The 16838-nt window shown below is 38.4% G+C and overlaps 1 protein-coding gene and 1 long non-coding RNA gene across 6 annotated transcripts in view; one reads left to right on the top strand and one right to left on the bottom strand.

The window, feature by feature from the left end:
• Nucleotides 1–16838, top strand: part of LOC101716930 (zinc finger protein 699) — a 72634-nt gene that overhangs the window by 21162 nt on the left and 34634 nt on the right. The gene's annotated exons all lie outside the window — the stretch shown is intronic.
• Nucleotides 1898–8142, bottom strand: LOC147821136 (uncharacterized). 4 transcript variants are annotated; one of them, XR_015447634.1, is made up of 3 exons: nucleotides 7636–8142; nucleotides 6969–7198; nucleotides 1898–3330 (listed from the first exon to the last, which is right to left on the bottom strand). It is a non-coding gene; the product is annotated as an uncharacterized LOC147821136 (long non-coding RNA). The 4 variants fall into 4 exon arrangements; XR_015447633.1 differs by having other exon boundaries at nucleotides 6969–7079; nucleotides 7636–8139; XR_015447635.1 differs by lacking the exon at nucleotides 7636–8142 and having other exon boundaries at nucleotides 6829–7614.

Below are 16838 nucleotides of genomic sequence, written 5' to 3'. Positions count from 1 at the left end.
CCCATGTACTTCTTTCTCTCCAACTTGTCCTTGGCTGACATCTGTTTCATCACAACCATGGCCCCAAAGATGGTGGCAAAAATTCAAAATCACAGCAAAATCTTCTCTTATGAAGGCTGCCTGACTTAGATGTCTCTTTTTCTCACTTTTAGATATATAGAGGATAATCCTCTAATTTTTATTAACTTTGATCAGTATGTGGCCTTCTGTCACCCTCTGTATTAGTCATCATGAATACTTATCTCTTTGGTTTCTTGTTTTAGGTGTCTTTTTTTGCTCAAGCTTTTGGATTCTCATTCATATAATTTGCTTTACAATTTCCTTAACTTCTAGGATGTGGAAATTTGCAAATTCTCCTGTGTCCATTCTTAACTTCTAAATCTTGCCTGTTCTGATACATTTATCAATATCTAATCATTTATTTCCTTGATACCATATTTGCTTTCTTTTCTATTTTATGAATTTTTTCAAAATTAATTTTATTGGTACATTTTAGGTATGAAACATAATGACATTCATCATTGGAAATTTGCACCTTTACATAATCTCTCTTGGTTCTTGTTTACTCCCCATTCCCCTGCCCTCCCTTCAACCCCTCCATCCCTGCTTATTTACAAAGACTTTGTTTCCATTTTTTTCATTTTCTCATATTAATTCCATTTCCCTCTTTCCTTTCCCTTACCCCTCCCATTTCTCCCTCCCTTTAGCCCATTTTCTTCCTATTTCACATTATCTATTATACCTTTTAGTCCTTATTTACACTTTCAGTTTCTCACACTAGGGAAACCCTTCAGTATTTACACAGGTGTGTCCTGTTTATTTCACTTAAGAGTATCACCTCAATGTGCATCCATTTAGCAGTAAATGTCTCTAATTTCTCATTTTTGATGGCTGAGTAGTACTCCATTTTATTTAAAAAACCCCACATTTTCTTGATCCAGTCTCCAGTTGATGGGCATTTGGGCTGTTTCCAAGTTTTAGCTATTACAAACTACGCTGCTATGAACATGGGTGCACATATATCACTGTGGTATGATTTTTTTAATTCTTTGGGGAAGATCCCCAGCAGTGGAATAGCGGGGTCAAATGGGACTTCCAGTCCTAGTTCTTTGAGGTATCTCCATACTGATTTCCACAGTGCTTGCACCAGTCTACACTCCCACCAGCAGTGAAGCAGAGTTCCTCTTTCCCCACAGCCCCGCCAGCATTTGTTATTGGTTGATTTCATGATAGCAGCCATTCTTTCTGGAGTGAAGTGGAATCTCAGCATTGTTTTCATTTGCATCTCTCGAATGACCAGTGATGTTGAACATTTTTTCATGTATTTATTTGCTATTTCTACTTCTTTGTCTGAGAAATGTCTGTTCATTTCAGATGCCCATTTTTGGATTGGGTCTTTAACTTTGGGAGGTCTGATCTTTTTAAGTTCTTTATAGATTCTAGATAGTAGACCTTTGTCTGAGGAAGAGCAGGTGAAGATTTTTTCCCACATTGTGAGTTGTCTCTTCACACTGCTGGTGGTTTCTCTTGCTGTGCAGAAGCCTTTTAATAAGAAGAGATTCCCATTTGTTGATTGTTTGTGCTAGTTCACGGGCAACTGAGGTTTTGTTCATAAAATCTTTTCCTACACCGATGTCTTCAAGGGTTCTACCTAACCTCTGTTCCAACTGGGTCAGAGTTTCTATTTTAATATTTAGATCTTTAATCCATTTTGATTTTAGTTTAGTGCATGATGAGAGATATAGGTCTAGTTTTAATCTTTGGCAAGTTGAAGCCCAATTTTTCCAGCACCATTTATTAAAGAGGCTATCTGCCGCAGACCAGCTGCAGTCGATGCAGGGTAGGAAGAGGAGAGGTCTCAGGCCGGCGAGTTAGAAAAGAACTGTCGCAAGCAATGTTCAGGTTCCCTCTGAGAGGTCTCAGGGTCTGATTTATTTTTATATCTTTAAGCAATAGCTAGGAGGCATTGGGCGGAACATGTTTACATTTTAGGTTGCCTTAGCAATTTCTATGGAAGTAAAGGTTATTTTTTGCTAAACAAAGTACAATTCCTCTAAGCTGTTTCATTTCATTGAACGTCACGAATACATATTTAAAAATTACAATTGTCCCCTTATTTACCCACACCTAAACAGAACAGAAAGTAACTTAATCAAAATCTTTATATCAGCGGGGGTACAAGCAAGATTTAATTAACTAAGTGTCAAACGATATAAGTCTGTCTGTATCTTACTTGTGGTTGTTAAGGTGTATATGGGGGCCACCCATCCAGGAGAATACCAACGGTTTACAGGTCCGGTTAAGGGTAAATTGGAGCTTGACCAAGAATAAGTGAAGGAATTTCTTTTAAGATAATCAGTATAATCATAGTTGAGACTTGACACGGACCAATCATATAAACTTTGATTAGAGAATGGTAATGGGTGAGAAATTGTGGAGGTGATAAAACCACAGGAAAACCACGTGGGGAATCCACGGTGCCTGTCAATATTCCAAATATATTCTACATCAGATGCTGACTGACAAGGGGAGATAAGGCTAGGCATAAAGCTAGTGTGTTTTGAAAACTGGGTTAAATTTCCAGGTAGTCATAATGAGAGGGACCATAAATCTCATTTGCTTTTTCCTTCAGCAGGGGAGTCAGCATACATATCATTATAATAAAGAGGGATACATCCAGGAAGGGAAGTTTGGATAGTAGTCGCACAAATAGGCATGTCATCAGCATGACCTGTATAGTTAAAATGATGAGTATATTTGAGGGAGATAAAGGAATTATCTTCTCCTCCCATAAGTTGAGGATAATTAGTTACTATTTTAACATTATCATAATCCCAGGTGACTGGGTGAAGTAAAGGAGGTTCTGGGACATAAGTCCAATAGGGAGAGGTCATGGCTGAGCAGAGTAAAATTACCTGAGTAGCAATGATAGCTAACATTGCAACAAACAGCCTATCAGAAGTCACAGGGAGGTGCTGACTATAGACGAGACCCTTGGCCCTCTTGGTGAGGCTCTTAATTTGGCCCCAGGTTGGTGGAGGACTTTGTCTGGTAGAGCATGCAGGACGGTGATGAGAACGTCCCTGTAGTTGAAGCTGGTGGAGATGAGCAGACAGCTGATCAACTCTGAGCTCTAAATCTGTAAGAGAGGAGGGAGGAGGTGGACCTCGAGGGGAGGGATGAAACTCCTCATAGATGTTCTCCTGGTATGGTGGAGGGGGGAGCATCTTCAGCGGAATCGATGAGCAGGTCGGATGAGGGTTGTAGGGCGGTGGTGTTGCCATGTAGTCCCACCAGACGATCCGGGATCCAGATAGGTGAATTGGAGTTCTGTGGGAAAACACAAGCATATCCTCGACCTCTGGTTAATAATGGGTCGGGACCTTCCCATTGGCCGGTTAAAAGATCGTTCCACTTTACTAATTGTCTAGGATGGGTATCCGGAGTTTGCCAGTGTCGCTGCATGGGAGACAGTCCCTGTGAATCTAGATTTAAATGATTAATTACAAAAAGGGCATGGTTCAGTATATGATGAGGTGAAGAATACTTAAATTCTCCATGTTGGAGTTTGACAATTTGTGCTTTAAGAATTTGGTGGGAACGCTCTACAATTCCTTGTCCTTGAGGATTATATGGAATCCCTGTGGTGTGAGTAATGTTAAACATATTACAGAATTTTTTAAAAGAGGCAGAAGTATATGCAGGAGCATTATCTGTCTTTATATTATGAGGTTTGCCTAATATAGTAAAACAAAAAAAGAGATGCTGCATTACATCTTTATATGCTTCTCCAGATCTTGCTGTGGCTAAAAGGGCATGGGAAAAAGTATCAACACAAACATGAACAAAGCAAAGTTTTCCAAAGGAAGGCACATGGGTAACATCCATTTGCCATAAGTCGTTAGGCCTCAAGCCTCTAGGATTGACTCCTGTTTTGGAAGAGGGTAAGAATTTAACACACTGTCCACATTGTTTTACAATTTCTCTAGCTGCTTCTCTAGTGATATGAAATTGATTTCTAAGAGCGGATGCATTCTGGTGATGGATTTTGTGATCTGTTGCAGCCATTTCGACTGAAGCCACTAGAGGGCGCGTTAGGGCGTCCGCCAAAGCATTACCTTCATGTAGGGGTCGCGGTAATTTGGAATGGGCGCGAATATGCCCCACATAAAATCGTGTCCGTCTCACATGTATCATTTGTTGTAGCTGTTGTAGCAAACTTATAATAGGATTAGAACTAGAATGTAAATAAGCAGTCTCTATGTGTGGGAAGAGCCCAAAAACATAATGAGAGTCAGTGTACAAGTTAAAAGGCTGATTGTTTAATTTTGAGAAAGCAGAAATAACTCAGTACGTTGGGCAGGCGTCTCTTGAGTTTCTTGTATGTGAATTTGTTTATCTATAATAGTCACTGCTCTACCATTAGAGGACCCGTCTGTGAATACTAGAGCGGCGGCGCATAGAGGCTTGGGTGAGGTTAATCGAGGGAATATAAGAGGGTGAAGTTTTATAAAAGGTAGAAGTGGGCTCGAAGGCAAGTGGAAAGAGATTTTTCCTAAGAAGGAGACTAAAGCAACGCCCCAATCCATGTCATTTTCGAGCAGCCATTGATATTGTGACGCAGTGAAGGGAAGTATAATTTCAGCTACATCTGTACCAAATAATTCCCTACTACGACGTCTAACTTTTTGTACTAAAGTTGCACAACGAGAAGGATAACTTGCCACCACTCTTTTTTGTGAGGCAGGGAGAAAGAGCCATTCTAAAGGTCCCTTCTGCCAAAGACAACCAAATGGTGAGCATGGGGTGGCTAAAATAATTAATTGCCAAGGGAGAGTATAATCCACTCGGGTTATGGTCTGATTGTTTATAGCTTGTTCAATTACAAAGAGAGCCTTTTTTCCTTCTTCAGTCAGGCTTCTTGGAGAATTTGGATCAGAATTTCCTCTAAGAATGTCAAACAAAAGGAATGAGATCTGCAGTGGGTACCTTTAGAAAGGGCCGTAGCCAATTAATATCTCCCGGCAATTTTTGAAAATCATTTAAAGTTTTTAAGGAATCTATTCTTAGTTGAATCATGGGTGAGGAGACTTTGTCAACATCAATTGTTCTACCCAGATAGGAAAACGGAGGCTGGACTTGAATTTTTTCTGGGGCTATTTTTAATCCACTAATTTCTAGTGCCTTAGTGAGATGTATTAAACAATCCTGAAGCACATAACGATCTTGATGAGCAAGGAGAATATCATCCATATAATGACTTATATAAACTGTAGGAAATTGTATCCTAATTTTTTCAATAATCTCTGAAAGAAATTTCTGACAAAGAGTTGGGCTATTTTTCATACCTTGAGGTAATACTTTCCATTGAAATCTTTGAAAAGGTTTTTGGAAATTAGGGGAAGGTAGGCTAAAAGCAAATTTGACCCTATCAGCAGGATGTAAGGGGATTGTAAAGAAACAATCCTGTAAATCTATTACGACAATATTATAAGCTTTTGGAATGGCTACCAGAGAGGGAAGGCCAGGCTGGAGCATAAGAGAAAGGCAAATATCTGAATCAAAAGGTTATTACCATAAACAATGTTAGAAGACCCATACAATTAGAGGGCATAAATACATTTTGTACACCAGAAAAGGAGCAATAATATTACAGTTATATAAAACATTATGTTCTTCAATGTAGTTTGGTACCAAAAGCATCTTTGTAATAACACTTTTGTTTATGGCACAGAAATTAATCTTTTGAAGATGACCAATGTAGACATATCACAGTAACATATTTAGAACTTAACCAATGTAAACATTTTATAATAACATATTGAAACGATGTTTATTGTGGTCTGTCTCCCATAAGATTATGAAATTTACTAGAGGGTCCCTTTAGTGAGTTAAGACAAGAATAATTATTTTCTGGGTGGCCACTTCTTTATTCATCAAAGGGAGTCCCCACAGTCTCTATTTACTTTGACAAACAAATAATAAGAGTATATATATCTTTTTATTTTACAACTGTTTATTGTAATTTGATTATCGCATGTAGGTGACAATACACATTACTTTCATAAGATAAATCTCGGTGAAACTTTGACCAATTAGCAACCTGGGAAGGAGGGCATGCCTTTAATTTAATAACATTTATCTGTAAGCCAATTTAACAATAGGTGAATATCTTTTTTTTTTTTAAAGGTGAAAAGGAAAAGAAAAAGAAAAAAAAATTGAGCTCAACTGTACAAACAGACAACAGACAAACATATAAGACAATTTATAAAATTAGAGTGCACTCAAATATATTTGGCCAAATTGAATTATAATATCCTCTTTATGATTATTAAATTTATAGTTGTATGACTGGTCAAAAACTTTGGAATAGTCAATTAACAGAGATCTCTTGAGATTAGAATCAGAAGGAATAAAAGCACTTTTATACCTCTAAATATAAAAAGATCATTTTGAAGTCCCCCCCTTTTTAAATTTTTTACCATAAATCTATAATTATTATTTCTTTGGGGACATCATTAGGTAAGTGCATCTGTTCCTGGGCAGTTACCCATTCCCCGTTTCCAAGAGCATATCCATTGTGATTTTCTTCTTTTGTCTACGTGAATGACCTAATTCTGTTTTGACCTTATCTTCATATTCCATTTTCCACAGTAAATAATCCCCTCCTGGTAGGCAGGCTTTTGTTACCTGTTGCCAATCGTATGGAGTCATCCATTTCCCCCCTAAGGTTTCTAGTAGAGTCATAGTATAGGGAGAGGAAGCCCCGTAAGAATGTACAGTGGTTTTAATTTCTTTTAGCAGCTTAAAAGGCAAAGGCTCCCATACCGGCTCATAGTCCCAATCTGCGTCAAAGATGACAGGAAAACAGGAGAAAGTGGCATCTCCCGCCGCAGCAGCTTTAAGAACAGCTCCTGCAAAGCCGACCTGATTTGGTGGTGGAGGAAAATGTTGCCGGCGAGCCTTACCTTTAGATTTTTTAGGGCTGCACAAAGCTGTGGGCTGCACAAAGCTGTGGGCTGCAAAGGTGGCCAATCAGGATCGTGATATCGAGCTGCTTGTTCCTCTAAATCCTTCTCCTTGGAAGGAGACAAAAGCTCATCTGAATCATTTTCATTTTCTATTACACCATAAATGGAAGGAGATTTTTTAGTCTTTAACGATGGAGTTTCCTCCGTGGGTGCTGAAGGAAAAGTATCTGAGGGACAAGAATTAATCATAGAAGAGCCCATAGATTGATTAATCACAGACCAATAAGAGAAAGCATTAATGGTAGTTTTTTCTGGCCCATATTCAGTATAATATTTCTGTATGTCTTTTCCCACGCGTCCCCAAGTATCCGCATCCAGAGTTCCTTCATCTGGGAACCAAGGACAACATTCCTGAATGAAGTCCAGGAAGGCTGATAAATCTTTGGTAGCAACCTTAACCTTATGAGATTGCAAACAGTGTTGTAAAATATCAACAAAGAGTCCTCTTTCTTTAGACTCCTTGTGGCTCATTATCTTCTCTGTAAGTTCTGACTATTCACCCCTCTCTAGCGCCTACTCTTTTTCTCTGAGTGCAGGGCCTGCAGTGCCCTATGGGGTGAAGGCCGCCCAAGACCGAACTATAATTAATTGATTACCCCCTTACCTGCCCGGCGTTGGGCACCACCTGCCGCAGACCAGCTGCAGTCGATGCAGGGTAGGAAGGGGAGAGGTCTCGGGCCAGCGAGTGAGAAAAAAATCTTCACAAGCAATGTTCAGGTTCCCTCTGGGAGGTCTCAGGGTCTGATTTATTTTCATATCTTTAAGCAATAGCTAGGAGGCATTGGGCGGAACATGTTTACATTTTAGGTTGCCTTAGCAATTTCTATGGAAGTAAAGGTTATTTTTTGCTAAACAAAGTACAATTCCTCTAAGCTGTTTCATTTCATTGAACATCACAAATACATATTTAAAAATTACAATTGTCCCCTTATTTACCCACACCTAAACAGAACAGAAAGTAACTTAATCAAAATCTTTATATCCGCATGGGTACAAGCAAGATTTAATCAACTAAGTGTCAAACTTGTGGTCACCAGCTGGCCCTTGAGAAACTGCACAATGGTTAATATAGTTTGCTATTAGCTCTCTATTTTTCTGTACCTCTGTTCATCTTGCTTAAGTGTTATTTGGGTTCATGGTCCATGAGCAGGAGATGTTTACAGTACTTTGAGAAATACTGAGTAACTTGCCTCCTTAGTGTATTTATCTGTTTTAACTTTCTCTCTGTTTCCCATTTTCCACTATTTCTTAGATCTAAAGTCTGTCCTTTCAACCTCTTCATAAGACCCCTTTAGTAATAAGAAGGTCAGCAATAAGAAGGGGGAGTCATAGTAGTGGGAAAACAGAGGGGGTTTCAGGAGAGGTTTCTTTAGAAGTGGATGTGGCAATAGAACTAAGAGAAACTGGGATTTGGGACTTTTGAGCCAGATCGGATTTCAATACATCATTGCCAGTTTGCCTTATGGAGAATTTATTGAGTCACAAACACAATGACTCCTGTGACCAGAGTAACAATTTTAAACATTATGGCGTGAAAAAATAAAACATGAGGGTATGATGAGTTCCACCCTTCTTTTCCCCAAGCCGGAACTTTGTCAAGCAGCCTTGGAGGTCGGTTGGGCTTCGCCAGCTATCTTTCCTCCAGTGAGGGTGTTTGGCTCCTTTATCGAAGATGAGATGACTGAGTGTGTCTGGCATTGTTTCTGCATCTTCTAATCTGTTCCACTGGTCCTCAAGTCTGTTTCTTTGCCAGTACCATGCTGTTTTTATCACAATAGCTTTGTAGTATAGTTGCAGGTTGGCGATTGTGATACCCCCTGCCACGTCTCTGTTACCTAGAATTGCTTTTGCTATTCTGGGTCTCTTCTTGCTCCAAATGAATTTTTGGGTTGTTTTCTCGAGGTCTATGAAGTATGCTGCTGGGATCTCAATTGGAATTGCATTGAATCTATATAGCAGTTTTGGAAGTATGACCATTTTCACTATATTAATCCTTCCTACCCAGGAGCAGGGGATGTCTGTCCATTTTCTGATATCATCTTCAATCTCTTTTTTCAGAGTGCCATAGTTTTCAGAGAAGAGGTCTTTGATTTCTTTCATTAGGATGATTCCTAGGTATTTCAGTTTCTTGGATGCTATTGTGAAAGGAATTATTTGCCCTATTCTCTCTCAGTGAGTCTGTCATTTGTGTAGAGGAAAGCTATTGATTTTTGTGTGTTGACCTTGTTACCAGCTACTTGACTGAATTTGATTATTAAGTCTAGAAAACTTTTGGTGGAGTTCTTGGGGTCTTCTATATACAGTATCATGTCCTCTGCAAATAATGACAGTTTGACTTCTTCATTACCTATCTTTATTCCTTTTATTTCTTTCTCTTGTCTAATTGCCGTGGCTAATGTTTCCAGAACTATATTGAACAAGAGTGGTGATAGTGGACATCCTTGTCTTGTTCCTGATTTTAGTGTGAAGGATTTCAGTTTTTGACCATTTAGTATGATATTGGCTGTTGGTTTTTCATAGATGGCTTCTATCAGTTTGAGGTAGAGACCATCTATTCCAATTTTTTGTAGGGTTTTTATCATAAATGCATGTTGGATTTTGTCAAATGCTTTTTCTGGGTCTATGGAGATAATCGTATGGTTTTTGTCCTTGGCTCTATTGATGTAGTGTATTACATTAATTGATTTTTGTATATTGAACCATCTCTGCATCCCTGGGATGAATCCCACTTGATCAGGGTGTATGACCTTCTTGATGATCTTCTGCATTCTGTTTGCCAGTATCTTATTAAGGATTTTTGCATCTATGTTCATTAGTGAGATTGGCCTATAGTTCTCTTTTTCAGTTGGGTCTTTCTCTGCTTTGGGGATCAAGGTGATGCTTGCTTCCAGGAATGAATTTGGGAGTATTGCTTCCCTTTCAATTTCATTGAAGAGTTGAAACAGTAGCGACAGCAGTTCCTCTCTAAATGTCTTGTAGAATTCAGCAGTGAAGCCATTAGGGCCTGGGCTTTTCTTAGTTGATAAGTTTTTAATTACATTTTCAATTTCATTGGTTGATATTGGGTTGTTCAGAATTTTTAGGTCTTCTTCGTTCAACTTTAGTAATTCATATGTATCTAGGAATCTGTCCATTTCTTCTGTGTTGTCCATCTTATTGGCGTATAGGTTCTGGAAGTAGGTATTGATGATCCTCTGGATTTCTGCTGGGTCTGTTGTAATTTCACCCTTTTCATTCCTAATTGCATGGATTTGGGCCTTTTCTTTCCTTTTTCTGACAAGGTTGGCTAAAGGTTTGTCAATTTTGTTGATTCTTTTGAAGAACAAACTCTTGGCTTCATTGATTTTTTGTATCATTCTCTTAGTCTCCATTGGATTGATTTTTCCTCTGATCTTTATAATTTCCTCCCTTGTATGAGCTTTGGGGTTGTCCTGCTCTTCTTTTTCTAGAAGCTTGAGGTTCAGCATCAGGTTGTTTAATTGGGCTCGTTCTGTTTTCCTAATATACATATTCACTGCTATGAATTTCCCTTGTAAGACTGCTTTCATTGTGTCCCATAGATTCCGATATGTTGTATTGTCATTGTCATTGAATTGAAGGAACTGTCTGATTTCTTCTTTAATTTCCTCTGTGACCCAGTGGTTATTCAGAAGTGTGTTGTTCAATTTCCACGTGTTTATGAAATTGTTTGAGTTTCTTTTGCTATGGATCTCCAATTTCATCGCGCTATGGTCTGATAATATACAGGGGATAACTTCAATTCCTTTGCACTTACTTAAACATGTTCTATGTGTGAGTATGTGGTCTATTTTTGAGAATGACCCATGTGCATCTGAGAAGAATGTGTATTCTGATTTTGTGGGGTGGAAGACTCTGTAAACCTCTGTTAAGTTCATTTGTTCAAGAGTTCGATTGAGTTCTAGTATTTCATTACTTATTTTTTGTCTAGTTGATCTATCTATTTGTGACAGTGTGGTGTTGAGGTCCCCCACTACAATTGTATTAGTGCATATATGACTTTTCATGTCTGTTAGTATTTGTTTTATATAGTTGGGTGCACTAGTGTTTGGTGCATAGATATTTATGATTGTCATCTCTTCCTCTTGGATTGTTACCTTTACAAGGATGTAGTGTCCTTCTTCATCTCTCTTAATCAGTGTTGTTTTGAAATCTACTTGATCTGCCAAGAGGATAGCTACTCCTGCTTTTTTTCGGGTTCCTGTAGCATGGAGTATTGTTTTCCACCCTTTAACTTTCAGTCTATGAGTTTCCTTTTGAATGAAGTGTGTTTCTTGTATGCAGCATATTGTTGGATTTTGCTTCTTGACCCATTCTGCCAGTTTATTTCTTTTGATTGGTGAATTGAGACCATTAACGTTGATGGTTATAACTGAAACGTGACAATCCCTTTATTTGAATGTACACTTATTTCTAAATGCAGACTAATCAGAATGTCAAAGAACTATGAAAATCTATGAGTGAAAGTGGCAAATAAAAATGCTTTGTGATTATGATGTTTCAAAATCGATCCTTGGTAGCATGACCTTAGCTCTTACAGAGTGTTTATAAACATTCTAAGCCAAGCTGGGGATTTACCTCAGTGGCACAGTGCCTACCTCACAAGTGCAAGGTCCTGAGTTCAATCCCTGGTACAAAAACAAAAACATATAATAATAAAAAACATTCTAAGCCAAGAGAATTTGTGCTGTTGATTTAGAGTACCATAAGTACATTTCAGAATTTCTTAATTACAATATTTTTGTTCATAAAGGGAGTGGACTATTTCTTATTTCAAATATTTTCTTCAAATTAGATTATATGAGCTATAATAGAAATATATAGTGAATATTTAAATAAATTATTACAGTAAAAGACACATGTGCCTTAATTCGCCCCAAAACAGCACTCACCCCTTGCTTTGAACACAATTCTCCCAATATTCTTAGAACTTTCTGAAGCAGTTCGGGCAGTTCTTTCTCATGATTTTAGTTGTACTGTTGTGGCTGCCTTGATGTCCTGAATTGATTCAAAACATTTAACTTTCACAGTCATTTTGACTTTGGGGATCAGCCAGAAGATGCACAGTGCCAGATCCAGTGAATAAGGTTGATAAAGACATATCATAATTTAAAAAACATATTTATTTATATTTAGTATTTGTGTGCAATACATTATTATTACATTTGTGTTGGAAAATTGGTATATATACATATTGCATCTTGAACAATTTTACTACCCTTTCCCCCCACCTTACTTACTCTTCTTTTACATCTCCAAAAGTCTACCTCCATGTTTGCTACCCTCTTTTCATTATTTAGTTCTTTAAATTATTTTTAAAATCCTACCCTATCGTTGGGTGGCACTCTGTAGGTCCACTCACCATATTTTCTTTATTTTATTTTTTTAAATGTTATTTTATTGGTACATTTTAGGTATACAATATAATGACATTCATCATTGGAAATTTCCCCCTTTACATACTCTCTCGGTTCTTATTTTTCCCCCTCCCCTGCCCTCCATTCAACCCCTCCATCCCTCCCTATTTATAAAGAATTTGTTTCCATTTTTTAATTTTCTCATATTAATTCCATTCCTTTCTTTCCTTTCCTCTACTCCTCCCACTTCCCCTTCCCATTTGCCCCTTTACTTCCTATTTCACATTATCTAATATATATTATATATATATATATGTCCTTATTTACACTTTCAGTTTCTCACACTAGAGAAACTATTCGGTATTTACACATGTGTGTCCTGTTTACTTAAGAATATTACCTCAATGTGCATCCACTTAGCTATAAATATCTCTAATGTCTAACTTTTTATGGCTGAGTAGTACTTCATTTTCTAAAAAACACCCCACATTTTCTTTATCCAGTCTCCAGTTGATGGGCATTTGGGCTGCTTCTGAGTTTTAGCTACTACAAATTGTACTGCTATGAACATGGGTACACATATACCACTGTGGTATGATTCTTTTAATTCTTGGGGAAGATACCCTGCCGGGGAATAGTGGGGTCAAATGTTACTTCCAGTCCTAGTTCTTTGAGGTATCTCCATACTGATTTCCACAGTGCTTGCACCAGTCTACACTCCCACCAGCGGTGGAGCAGGGTTCCTCTTTCCCCACAGCCCCACCAGCATTTGTTATTGGTTGATTTCATGATAGCAGCCATTCTTTCTGGAGTGAGGTGGAATCACCACATTGTTTTCATTTGCATCTCTCCAATGACCAGTGATGTTGAACATTTTTTCATATGTTTGCTATTTCTACTTCTTTTGTCTGAGAAATGTCTGTTCATTTCAGATGCCCATTTTCAGATTGGGTGTTTAAATTTGGGAGGTCTGATCTTTTTAAGTTCTTTATAGATTCGAGATAGTAGACCTTTGTCTGAGGAACAGCAGGTGAAGATTTTTTCCCACATTGTGGGTTGTCTCTTCACACTGCTGGTGGTTTCTCTTGCTGTGCAGAAGCTTTTTAATAAGAGATCCCACTTGTTGATTGTTTGTGCTAATTCACGGACAACTGAGGTTTTGTTCATGAAATCATTTCCTACACCGATGTCTTCAAGAGTTCTAGCTAACCTCTGTTACAGCTGATTCAGTGTTTCCATTTTAATATTTAGATATTTAATCCATTTTGATTTTAGTTTAGTGCATGGTGTCCACTCACCATATTTTGGATCACATCTCATAAGGACATAGCAGAAGACTTTCAGTACTGCTTCGGAAAGTGGCATGGATAATGGGATAAGTATGTTTGAATCCAGGAGGAGTATTTGGGGGCATTAATGGTGGTGTATCTTTAACTGTGATTAATTTTTAAAAACTTAAACATGTATATATATATATTTTTTCTACCGGGGATTGAACTCAGGAACTTGTGCTTGTGAGGCAGCTGCCGGAACCACTGAACTAAATCCCTGGGCCCATAGCTTATATATTCCTATTAACATGGTTGTTTCATTTCATTTTATTTGCAGTCCTGGGGATTGAACACAATGCCCTTTCATTGAACTAAATTTCCAGCCCTTTTTATTTTTATTTTATTTTATTTTATTTCATTTATTTATTTCTTTTTGGTACTGGGGATTGAACTCGGGTCCTTGCACTTGCAAGGCAGGCAGCAGAACCACTAAGCTAAATCCCCAGCCCCTTTATTTTTGTTCTGAGAAAGGCTCTTGCTAAGCCACTGAGTTGGTCAGTCTGTGCACAAACTTGAAATCCTCCTGCCTCAGTCTCTCAGAGTGCTGGGATTATAAGCATGCATCATGTCTGTTTAACATGGATTTTAAAGAAAACTCTCTAGTGTTCTTGGTCTAGTAATATTCTTTACTAGAGTGTCTTTGTGTTAGCTTCCTATTACTATGGACAAATATCTGAGATAAAGAACTTATAAAGAGAGAAGATGTGTTCTGACTCACAATTTTAGAGGTCTCAGTATGATTTCAATTGATTCTATTGTCTTGGCTGGGATGTGAGGTAGCTTATCCCAGTGGGAGTGTGTAATGAAACAAAATTGTTCACCTCATTGTCTGAAAAGATGTAGAAAAATAGGAAGGGGTTGGAGACCCACTGACTTCTTTCTTGTCATGCTCCCTAGGACATAGAGACCACCCACTCTGTCACAACTCCTAAAGCCTCCACCACCTTCCACTCTGAATATCAAGCCTTTAACGTGGACCTCTGGGGGACACCTAAACTATTGCAGTTTTTAGCATAGATGTGTTTTTAAACAAAGGTGAATGGCACAAAAGTCAGTAATGAAAAGTTTGAAGAGGGGTGGCTTTGCCACAGATGAGGAGTTTTGTAGAGGTAATGAAGTCTTCTAGGTAAATGTTAAGACTCATTAATTTCTTGAATTCAAAATAATGACTGTGATATGTATGGCTATACTTGTTTATTTGTTCCACAAATCCCTTGTATTTTTCAAAAAGTGCCCTGACAATACAGAACCACAACATGTAACCCATGTCACAGAATTTGATCAACTAGGTCTCTAAGGAGAACCCAGGCCCACAGACCATGCTTTTTAGACTGTTTCTATCCATGTCCTTGGTCATGGTGCTTGGGAACCATGCAGCCAGAAAATATCTCCAACACTACAAAATTTATTCTCCTGGAATTGTCAGATGACCCACACTTGCAGCCCCTTCCTTTTTGGACTGTTCCTGTCCATGAACCTGGTCACAAGGCTCGGGAACCTGCTCCTCATCCTGGCCATCAGCTGTGTCTCCCACCTCCGTACCCCCATGTACTTCTTCCTCTCCAACCTGTCCTACACTGACAACTGATTCATTTCCATTGTAGTCCCAAAGATGATTTTGGACATCTTAACTGACAGTAGATTTGTCTTTTATGTGGGCTGCTTGGTACAAATCTATCCTTTTTAATTTTGGGGGGGTTATGAATGATGTGCTTCTGACCGTGATGACTTACGACTATTCGGTGGACATCTGTTTCCTTCTGTAGTACAGAGTCATTGTGAACCCTCAGCTACAAGACTTCTTAGTTTTAGAGTCAATTTTGGTTGTTCTCTTGGTCTCCCAGCTGTACAATTTGATGGCTTCACAATCACCTACTTGAAGAATTTAGAAAGTGCTAACTTTTCCTGTATTCCTTAAGTTCTTAATTTTATCTGTTGCTGTACTTTTACCTGTAATATGATGATGTGTTTTTGGAATCATTTTTGCTTCCGCCCACATCTTGCTTCTTTTCTCTTACAATAATACTCTTTACACCATTCTTAATGTCCCTTCAATAGATAGGAAGGATCATGTCTTTTTCACCTGTTGGCTTCCCTCTGAACAGTCTGGCTATTTTCTAGAGTAGCCATTGGAGCATACTTTGCATCTACCTCTTCACATTCTAATTTCATCACATGTAGCCTGGGGAACAGGACATTAAAAATCTCCTTCTTAAACAACCTAGTTGAACAGTGTTCTCTCAGGACCAGTGGCATCCATTTGGGATGTGAGTTGGAAAAGAAAATGAAAGGCAATATCTTGATCTGAAAGCTGTGCATCCTCAGCCACATTATTTTTGTACTTTGATGTCTTCAATATACCATTATGTTTCATGACAATGGTCACTACCTCGGGAAAAGAGAGGATGGGGTGATTTATAAAATGGAAACAAATTTAGATTGGAAATACAAAGTCTTTCTGGAGACAGATGGTGGTGATAGTTGCACAATTATCTGAATGTCATTAATGCCACGAAACCATGCTCTTAAAGTGGCTGAAATGGTGAAATTCTTATGTAAATGTTAGCAAAAAATATGCAAGTAAAATCACATGGCCCTTTAGAAAAGAAAGAAACAATAGTACACATGCACCTGGGCTTTCTCTTGAGCAGCCCAAGGCCTTTGAGAAAATTTACTTTCTCTATTTCTTCCTCAATTAACATTAGGAAGTCCTTAGAGATGAGGATAGCGTGGGGCAACATGATTAATTATGAGCTCTGTGCATTCAGTCGCCAAGGCCACATGATAGTAAATATTCATCCTGTGTCTCTAGCCCTTCAGTATGATGACTCTAGTCCAGTGGCTCCATACCTGTGTCTGCTCCTCCCATGATTTTGTATTCAGGAACCTCCTGTCTACTACTGTACTCCTATTGGCCTAGAGGAGTGAACTTGAGCCATCACTGGACAGCTCGCAGAGGCAGTTCATATATCTGTAGTTCTTGATCATGACCGAGAAGACATACACCATAACCAAGTAAGTTCTTGGATGGGAGGACTAAAATAAGCTTTATTTTTTCATCATCAGGAGGTATATAATAGCCAGAGTAGCCAGAAGGGAGA

This window comes from Heterocephalus glaber, unplaced genomic scaffold (genome assembly GCF_053883595.1).
Source record: "Heterocephalus glaber isolate CG9 unplaced genomic scaffold, H.glaber_assembly_v1.0 deba00001761, whole genome shotgun sequence".
NCBI lineage: Eukaryota > Metazoa > Chordata > Mammalia > Rodentia > Bathyergidae > Heterocephalus > Heterocephalus glaber.
The sequence above is the reverse complement of the archived record's forward strand: the minus strand, read 5'-3'. Positions and strand labels throughout refer to the sequence as shown.